Raw genomic sequence first — 9,493 nt, 5'->3', positions numbered from 1 at the left:
AGTTGAAGGATCTGGTCCCAGCCCTGCAGCTTGAAGCCTCAGGAAGTGAAGTCCACCACCCAAGACAGCTGGTTTTTTACAAGCCCTCGTCAGGGTGAGATCCTAGTTCAGAGAAGAAGACAGGGCTTCTCTGCAGAGACCAATAGAACAAAGTCACTGAAGCAGAGAGAGGATGAGACAAGAGGCCAACAGAGGCGACAATGACAAGGTGCTGGGGGCTGAATCTCAGAGGGCCCCTGCGGAGAGGGAGGGATTGAGTGCGAGGAATCCTCTCTGGGTCCCGTTTTCTCCCCTGCTCCCCTGTGGGGCTCCCTTCAGTGGCACGGGGGCCACCCTAAAGCAGCAGCAGCAGCAGGTGGAGCTAATGGAAGGATCTTCCTCCAGCAGCTCCTGGAACCTGGAGACAGGCCTGGCAGGACCCTCATTTGAACCCAGCTGTTTCCAGGATGCGAGAGAGGTACAAGCCCTTGATCCATGAGGGGATCTGGCCAGCAGTCCCAGCCTGACTGGAAGACACAGTCAGCTGATTTCCAAGAAGGGCAGCCCTTGACTAGGACAGATGGACCTGCACGATCACACTGGAGTTGGTCACACGGGCTCCATAGTGGCCAGCCCAGAACTGAGTGTCCTGGCCCCAGTGTTCGAAAGACACAAAGCGGACGCCCTTCTTGATGTAGGAGAACACGTGGGTGACCTGTAGGTAGAGAAAGGGGTCAGCTCCACTCTTCCATAGCCTTCCCTTTGAGGGCTAAGGTTGGGGCCTCCTGGCAGGTGGCATTTTCCAGAGATGGCCACAAAATACATCCAGTTCCACATGCCCTTCTAGAACCTTGCCACTCCCTCTTCAAGGACCAAACCAAAAGCATACCTGCTGCTGTCAAGTCAATTCTGACTCGTTGCAACCCTATTGGACAGAGTAGAACTGCCCCATAGGGTTTCTAAGGAGTGGCTGGTGGATTCAAAATGCCAATCTTTTGGTTAGCAGACATATCTCTTAACCACGGTGCCACCAGGCCCCCCCTCATCAAGAGGAAGAGTCTAATTCCCTTCCCCTTGAATCAGAGTGAGTTTGCCTGTAATCAAGAGTGTGGCAGAAGTGGTGTTGAGTGACTTTCACTGAGTGGCTTTGAAGGCTAGGTCAGGACAGCAAGCCAGCTTCTGCCTTTGTCTCTAGAACCCTCCCGGTGGAGCCCTGAGCCACCAAGTAAGCACTCTGACTGCCCTGAGGCCACCATGCTGTGAGGAAGCCCAAGCCAGCCTATGCACAAAGGTCCCATGAAGAAGCCCTGAGACTACAAGAAGAGACAGATGCTGGGCCAGCAACCAGATGCTTCAGTTCCCCCACCTTACTCCCCCTCCCAAACCCCAAGGCTCTGCCCTGCATTCCAGCCACTGTCTGAATCCAACCACAGAGACACCAGTGCCAGAACTGCCCAGCTGGGCCTGCTCAGGTCACTGACGTGTAAAACCATGAGAGATAAAATGGATTTTAAATGACTAAGTTTGGGGGTGACTTTTAACATAGCAGTAGATATCCCACCAGGCCTCCACCCGCCTCTCCCCACACCCCTGTCCCAGCCTCACCTGAAAGCAGGCATCATTGTTCCACTGCTGAATGGGATCTGGGGCAGCAGAGAACTTATCCAGAACAGCCTGGCTGGCATCTGTGAGCTGGACAAGACGGTACTGAAAGCCACAGTCATGCCGGGCTCCCCACCTGTGGGAGGAGGAGGCCTTTGTTACAGATTGAATTCTGTCCCTCAAAATGTTATGCTGAAGCTCTAAGCCCCCGTTCCTATGAACGCGACTTGTTTGGAAGTAGGGTCTTTGAGGACGTTATGGGTGAGGTTAGCATGAGGTCATATCGGATAAGGTGGATCCTAGTCCAGTATGCATGGTGTCCTTAGAGAGGAGAGACACAGAGGGAAGACAGCGGCAGACTGCAGAAAGCTACAAAAACAGGGTCGTTCCTCACTTAAAGATGTATTCGAGCCACAACGAACCACACTTAGACCCTGTTTTTTTTTCATGTGTATCTTATCGTATCGCTAAGTACACATACTATATACAACATACTTGCAATTTGCTGACGTTACCTTTCTCAGATGTCCACTCGCAAGTGTTCAATGTTATGGTTTATAAAGATACTGATCATTAAAGGCAATAACAAAAACTAAAAAAATGAGGTCTTCGACTTACTGACCTATGTCAGAACCAACTTAAAGATGGAGTCGTTGGAACAGAACCCCGTCGTAAATCGGGGACTACCTGTAATCTGTCACCAGAAGCGAGGAGAAAGGCCTGGAACAGATTCTTCCTCAGCGCCCTGAGAAGGGATCAGCACGGCTGATACCCTGATTCTGGCCTAGCCTCCAGAACGGAGACAATGAATTTCTGTTTGTATAAGCCATCTAGTGCTACTATAACAGAAATACCGCAAGCGGATGGCTTTAACAAAGGGAAGTTTATGCTCTCACAGACCAGTAAGCTAGAAGTTCAAATTCAGGGCGCCAGCTCCAGGAGAAGGCTTTCTCTCTCTGTCAGCTCTGCAGGAAGGTCCTTGTCATCAGTCTTCCCTTGGTCTGGGAGCATCTCAGCGCAGGAGCTTCGGGTCCAAAGGATGCACTCTGCTCCCGGCACTGCGTTCTTGGTGGTATGAGGTCCCCGTGTCTCTCTGCCTGCCTCTCTCCTCTGTATCTCAAGACACTATCTAATCTTGTAAACCTCATCAACATAACTGCCACTAATCCATCTCATTACATCATAGTGATAGGATTTAGAACACATAGAGAAATCACATCAGATGACAAAACGGTAGACAATTACACAACACTGGGAATCATGACCCAGCCAAGTTGACAGACTTTTTTGGGGGAGGGACACAATCCAATCCATGACACCACTCATTTGTGGTACTTTGTTATAGCAGCCCAAGGGAGCTTATACAGCCTCGAAGGCTGGTTTGCCACCCCTTCTCTCTGTGGATGTCTTCCTGCCCTACCTGAATGCCTTCCCCACGTATGCACATCCGCAACCGCTAAGCCTTGCTGCTCAAGAGTGTGGCCCTTGGAGCAGCACCATCACCGTCACCTGGGAGATGGTGGCTGCCCCCGTGAGTCAGAACCTTGAACAGGTCCCCTGCTGCTTTAATGTACATTAAAGCTTTGGAAGCACTGACTGGGAGCAATGTTCTTCAATATACTTCCTTCCACATTATTAAGGTGACAACTAAAATCTCCCACTTCACCTTTTAAATGGTTGCAAAGCTTGTAATTTTCAATGTTTGTAATGGTGATGTTTTCAGGCACAATTTTCACATCATTTGGAAGGATCCAACTGAATCTAAACAAATTGGTGATGTGGTACCCAGCAACACTTTAAAAAAAGAAAAACACCTCACATTCATCAATGGTAAAAACCAAACCTGCTGCCGTTGGGTCGATTCTGACTAACAGCCACCCTGTAGGACAGAGTAGAACTGCCTCACAGGGTTTCCACGGCTGCAGTCTTTATGGAAGCAGATGCTACATCTCTCTTCCTTGGTGTGACTGGTGGGCTCAAACCGCTGACCTTTCCCTTACCAGCCAAGAACTTAACCACAGCGCCGCCAGGGCTCTTGTCAAGCTCTGAAAGATCTGAGGTTTGAAATCCACCTCCCTACAGGATCACAGCAAAATTTTTTAAGAAGTCATTAACACAGCTCATGCTTCAAAGCACTTGTGATGTGCTTGACGTAATAACTGTCTTTAGAGGAACCTTAACCTGTAAAGATGAGGAAACTGAGGTACACAGTGACTTATCCAAGATCACACAGCTGCAGAAATGGAACCTCGGTGGTCTGGTTCCAATAACCCAGCTCTTAGCCAGTTTTGCTATCCCGCCTCCTCCTAAGGCAAAAACAAGTCTGTCTTGGAAGAGTACAGCCAGAATACTCCTTAGAAGAGAGGATGGTGAGCCTTTGTCTCACATACTTTGGACATGTTATCAGGAGGGACCAGTCCCTGGAGAAGGACATCAGGCTTGATAAAGTAGAGGGTCACCATAAAAGAGGAAGACCCTCAATGAATTGGACTGACACAGTGGCTGCAACAATGGGCTCAAACATAGCAACAATTGGAAGATGGCGCAGAACTGGGCAGTGTTTCGTTCTGTGGTACATAGGGTCGCTATGAGTTGAAACTGACTCAACGGCACCTAACAACAACAACAATCATTGGCACAATGGCTAAGTGCTCGATTGCTAACTAAAAGATTAGAGGTTCAAACCCACCAGCAGCTCTGCAAGAAAAAAGACCTGGTGATCTGTTCCTGTAAAGATGACAGCCTAGGACATCCTATGGGGCAGTTCTACTTTGTCACATGGGGTTGCTAGGAGTTGAAAATTGACTCAACAGCACACGACAACAGCAACAAAACAAAGAGCAGCTCATTCATAGACAAGACTAAGCTGGGCCCTGGTCTCCCTACTGGATCCAATCGGCCACCCCCCCTCTACACTCCCTTTGAGGTGAGGACAGAGGTTCAGGATGTGCGCTCTGCTAATTACTAGAGGTGTGATCGCCATTAAGTCATTTCAGTTTCTTTGTAAGGGGTTGCCGGGAGCCTAAACCGAGTCACCCTGGCAAAGGTCTTGGCTCACCCTGTCAGTGCTTAGGAAAGACAAATCACCACACTCACCAGTCAGAGACACAAATGTCGATCCTGCCACTATCCAGCAGTTCTGGCCACAGACCCTCCTCCTCCAGATCCAAGACCTGCTTCTTGCCACACCACCTAGGAAGGGGGTGAGAGCAGGGGCAGTGAGAACAGGCAGCTCCTCCCCACACAGGCCCTGGCCCTGGGAGGGCAGCCGGCAGACAGAGGCCTTTACCTGAAGGAGGTCACAAAGCAGGTCTGGGCAGGGGCCCCGGCACGGTTGTCTTGTTTTCTTCCACCACCCAGCCGTCCCCACCGTTCTCCACCATCCATTTCCGAAGGCCTTCTGTTAAATAAAAAAGTTAGCACCCATGTCCGCCTCGGAAGAAAGGCCCGGCGATCTGTTTCTGAAAGGTCACAGGCTTGGAAACCCTACGGAGCAGTTCTGCTCTGAGCACTGGGGGTCGCCACAAGTGGGAATGTCTCCATGACAACTAACGTCAACAACCCACGTCCCAGTCGCCAGTCCCCTCATCCTCCTGCCCCCCCCCCCAGCTTCCCGGTTCACCCCGCCCTGACCCTCCGGCCATCCTGCAGGGCACCCCACCTTGGCCGCAGGGGCTCCGGAGATTTCTTCCTATCCGCCTGCGCTGGCAGAAGCGGCCCAGGGCGGCCAGGTCGGCTGGCCAGCAGCTGCCGGTGAGCGCCAGGAGAGCGCGGCCCGCTGCGCTCTGTTCCCAGGCAGGATCAGCAGCCACAGGGCCTGGCGGTCCACCAGGGCGCTCCAGCGCGGGCACACCCGGTGCAGCCAGCGCGGACGCCCGCGACTCAGGGCCACCACCAGCCCCGCGACAGCTGGCTCAAGTCCAGCGCCTCCTCGGGTTCGGGCTTCGGGGCGGGAGCTGGCGCGGACCGACCCCTGGAAGCTGAGGCGCTCACAGTCCCCCGGCCGGGCCTGGCGGCAGCGTAGGAGCAAAATCAAAGCTCAGGGCCCTGCAGGCTCCAAGGCGCGCAGCCGCCACCGCACCCCTTGTTAGCTGCGCCCCAAAACTCCGCAGCGCCCAAACTCGGTATTGCCACGCCCCTGACCCCGGCCATGACCTCCATCCCTAGGCCCCTTCCCCAAGTGCCCCACCCCGTCCTTGCCAGGCCCTCAACTCTGCCCCCCTCATGCTCACCCCAATCATCCTTACCCAGCGTCCTCGCAGGCCACCAGTAGCGACCGCCCCAGATGCCAGCCAGGGCTCCCCGGCAGCCGGCCCTCGCTCACGGCCCTTGCGGTCCCACCCGTTCGGCTCTCATGCCCCGTGCCCCTCCTCGCGGCCCCTCCCTTTCTCCCCTTCCACCTCGCCCCCATCGCGCCGCTGGCCCGGCCACCGACCTGGCACCCTAACCCCGCCAGGGTCCGTCTCTCCCCGCGGAACAGAGTCCCCCTAGCCTGGCTGTAAGGCGCCTGGCTCCCAGACACTCCGGTTTTTTGAGCCAGGGGTCAGGGCGGAAGGCTTCACTTGCGTTTACTCATTTAAAAGTCCCCACAGCCTTTAAGACAGGGCATCTGCAAAGATACTAATTAATATCATTTCTCACACCAACTGAATGAATCAAATCTATTCAATTCTGTCCCAATTCCACTGCACATGCAATACCACTTCTGGCCCGAACCACCCAGGGCAGATGTGACCTCACAAGTTAAAAAGCACAGTTCTCCCGATTGCTGAGTGGGCCCAAGACTTCAGGCGCCAGCCAAAGCTTGGAGGTCCCCACTACACCCTTGCTCTGACCTGCTGGCTTAAAATGGGGCATTCCCACTACCCCTCAGGATGCCAACCATAAGCTCTGGGGTCTCCAGGGCTCCCCCACTTCTAACCTGCTGGCTCCTGCTGGTCTCCTCAGGTTTAGAAGGACTCTCAGGACTCTATTTAGGAATACAGTTTTATTATAAGGAAAAGGATACAAATGAAGAGAGGCAGAAGGCAGATCTGAGAGGCTTCCCAAGGCAGGGCTTCCTTGTCCCAAAAAGGGGCACGCTACCTTCTGAGGTGCATTGATGTCTGTCACCAACCAGGAAGACCATGGAGTGTCCATGTCCACAGCTTTTACTGGGGACTCATTAGGTAGTGTATTTTCACACATATAACATAGCATTATATGCTTTTGCAAACCCCCCTGCACTATTTTCATAAGTGTGCTATACCAGTATTTTTTTTTACATGTTGTTGTCTCCGATTTCAATTTTTTTTTTTTTTTTTCTGTACAGGGGATTTAATGTTACTGGGATAAACTAATCTCATGGAAACTTCATTTAAGGTAGGTATTTCCCTAAACCAGTAATATTAAATTGCAGACTACGGTATGCCTGACTCAAGCCATGGTGTTTCCAATTGCCTCATATGCATGCAAAGGCTAGACAGTGAGTAAGGAAGACCAGAGAAGATTGTTGCCTTTGAATTGTGGTGTTGGCAAAGAATATTGACTATACTGTGGACTGCCAAAAGAACGAACTGCCTTTGAAGAAGTACAACCAAAATGCTCCTTAGAAATAAGGATGAAAAGACTACGTCTCACATACTTTGGACATGTTATCAGGAAGGACCAGTCCCTGGAGAACATCATGTTTGGTAAAGCAGAGGGTCATTGAAAAAGAGGAAGACCCTCAAGAAAATGGATTGGCACAGTGGCTGCAATAATGGGCTCAAACATAGCAACGATTGTGAGGATGGCACAGGACTGGGCAGTGTTACGTTCTGTTAGACGTACGGTCACTATGAGTCGGAACCAATTCGATGGCACCTAACACAAACAACATTTTCCTAAACCAAGTGCAACCAATGGTGAACTGAAGGAGCTTGTGATGGAAATGGGAAGCCATGTTGAAACCAAAGAATACCAATGTATGAAGAGCTAGAAATTGGTAAGAGATGATCCTAGGCCTAAAACTACAAGAACAAGATGTGGTTTACATTTCATTGCTTTCATAAATCTTAAACTGAAGCACAATTTTTGATAATTAATATCTTTGAAATCAACAAATAAAAGTCACCGGAAGAAATTGTGTTTTCATTTTAAAACAGGCCATTTTAGTTTATTCATTCATTGTCATCATCATTCCACTCTGGAAGTTACTGGCTGTGATGGTTAAGATTGTGTGTCAGCTTGGCTGGGCCATGATTCTCAGTGTTTACATGTGATCACTCCCATGATTGAATCTGCTGTGAGTAGCTAAGCAGTTGAAAAGGAGTTTCCGTGGTGTGGCCTGCATCCAAATATAAGCCGATGTTCTGGCTTTTTTGCTTACTTTGGATCCTGCTCTGCCTCCTGTTCGTCTGACCTCTGCTCTTAGGACATGAGCTATCAGCTTATCTGCAGATCTTGGAATTCATCAATCTTCACAGCCTGAGAGCGGGTGCCCTGCTCTCCGACCTGCCAGCCCCTGTGCCTACGTGAATTGAGAGAAGCCTCTATCCTGATACACGGACTTGGGACGTTTCAGCCTCTACAATTGCGTGAGCCATTTCCTTGATATTATAAATCTCTCTCTACATACATTATACGCTTTATGGTTTTGGTTCTGTAGAGAACCCAGCCTAAGACAATGGCCTATACTGGTCCTCATTCTCCTGGAAACATCATTTCTTTTCATGAATTTAGAAATCCAGGGGGAACCCACCTTGGAATCTGGGATTCCTCTTTCATTTGCCGGAAGCTTTGCTTTGATTTGAATTGCGACAGTAGAGACAGCTCGATTTAGTTTCCTTCGAGAAATAATCCATTCTTTCAAGTTGTTCTCTGACTCAGGCTATTTGGCTTTGGGCCCAGAACATGTGCGTTTTCGAGGATTCATTTTCTGCAGTTTCTTTTTCTGCTCCAATCGCAAATGAGTGACTAGCCAACCTCCAACCCTCTCTCTGCCACTCTGTTCCTTGTTTCTTCCACATTTGCCTTTTGTTTAATTCCTGACTTGATCCTAAAGTGTTCTAAAATTTAGATTTATAAGCTGAAAAAACTGTGCACGATATAATAGATAACTGGCTGGTTGTAGTAAAGTGAATCCAAAATTCAAATGTGAGGGGTACAAGAAACAAGGGTCTTTTTGTGTGCTCGAAAGCCTAGGTGACTTAGGATCCTTGATCAAAGACATTGACGCTAATAAGACATAATTAGGCTATGAAATAAGCAGACCTAACATAGCTTAAGGAGCCCTGGTGGCACAGTGGTTAAGAGCTTGGCTGGTAACCAGAGGTCCACAGTTTGAATCCACCAGCCACTCCTTGGAAACCCTGTGGGGCAGTTCTACTCTGTCCCACAGGGTCACTATGGGTCAGAATCAATGCAACAGCAACAGGTTAAGTAAATTCTACCTCTCATGACAGCTCAGGTGCTGCTTCATACCATGGGTAAATGCATAGCCACCAAGGCACTAAGGGTTTGTCATTCCTGGCCTCTGTCTTTTTCTTTTTCTTGAATAACACTATCCATAGTTGTATTTTAGTGAGTCTGGGCCAGGGTCTGCTATGGATTGAACTGTGTCCTCCGCAAAATATCTGTCAACTTGGCTGGGCCATGAGTCCCAGTATGGTGTGATTGTCCACCATTATATGTGATTTCCCTACGTGTTGTAAATCCTATCACTATGATGAGATGAGATGGATTAGCGGCAGTTATATTGGTGAGTTATACAAGATTACATAGTGTCTTAAGCCAACCTCTTTGAGATATAAAAAAGAGAAGTGAGCAGAGAGACAGGAGGACCTCATTCCACCAAGAAACCAGCACCGGGACCAGAGCGCATCCTTTGGACCTGAGATTCCTGTGCTGAGATGCTCCCAGACCAAGGGAAGACTGATGACAAGGACCTTCG

The 9,493-nt window shown here is 50.0% G+C and overlaps 1 pseudogene; it reads right to left on the bottom strand.

Annotated features, from left to right (window-relative positions):
- Positions 1 to 232: 232 nt before the first annotated feature.
- On the bottom strand, positions 233 to 5,992 carry LOC135232738 (F-box only protein 27-like; annotated as a pseudogene).
- Between the last annotated feature and the right edge of the window lie 3,501 nt (positions 5,993 to 9,493).

The sequence above is a fragment of the Loxodonta africana genome, chromosome 11 (assembly GCF_030014295.1).
Source record: "Loxodonta africana isolate mLoxAfr1 chromosome 11, mLoxAfr1.hap2, whole genome shotgun sequence".
NCBI classification, from domain to species: Eukaryota; Metazoa; Chordata; class Mammalia; order Proboscidea; family Elephantidae; genus Loxodonta; species Loxodonta africana.
This window is presented reverse-complemented; position numbering and strand designations above follow the sequence as displayed.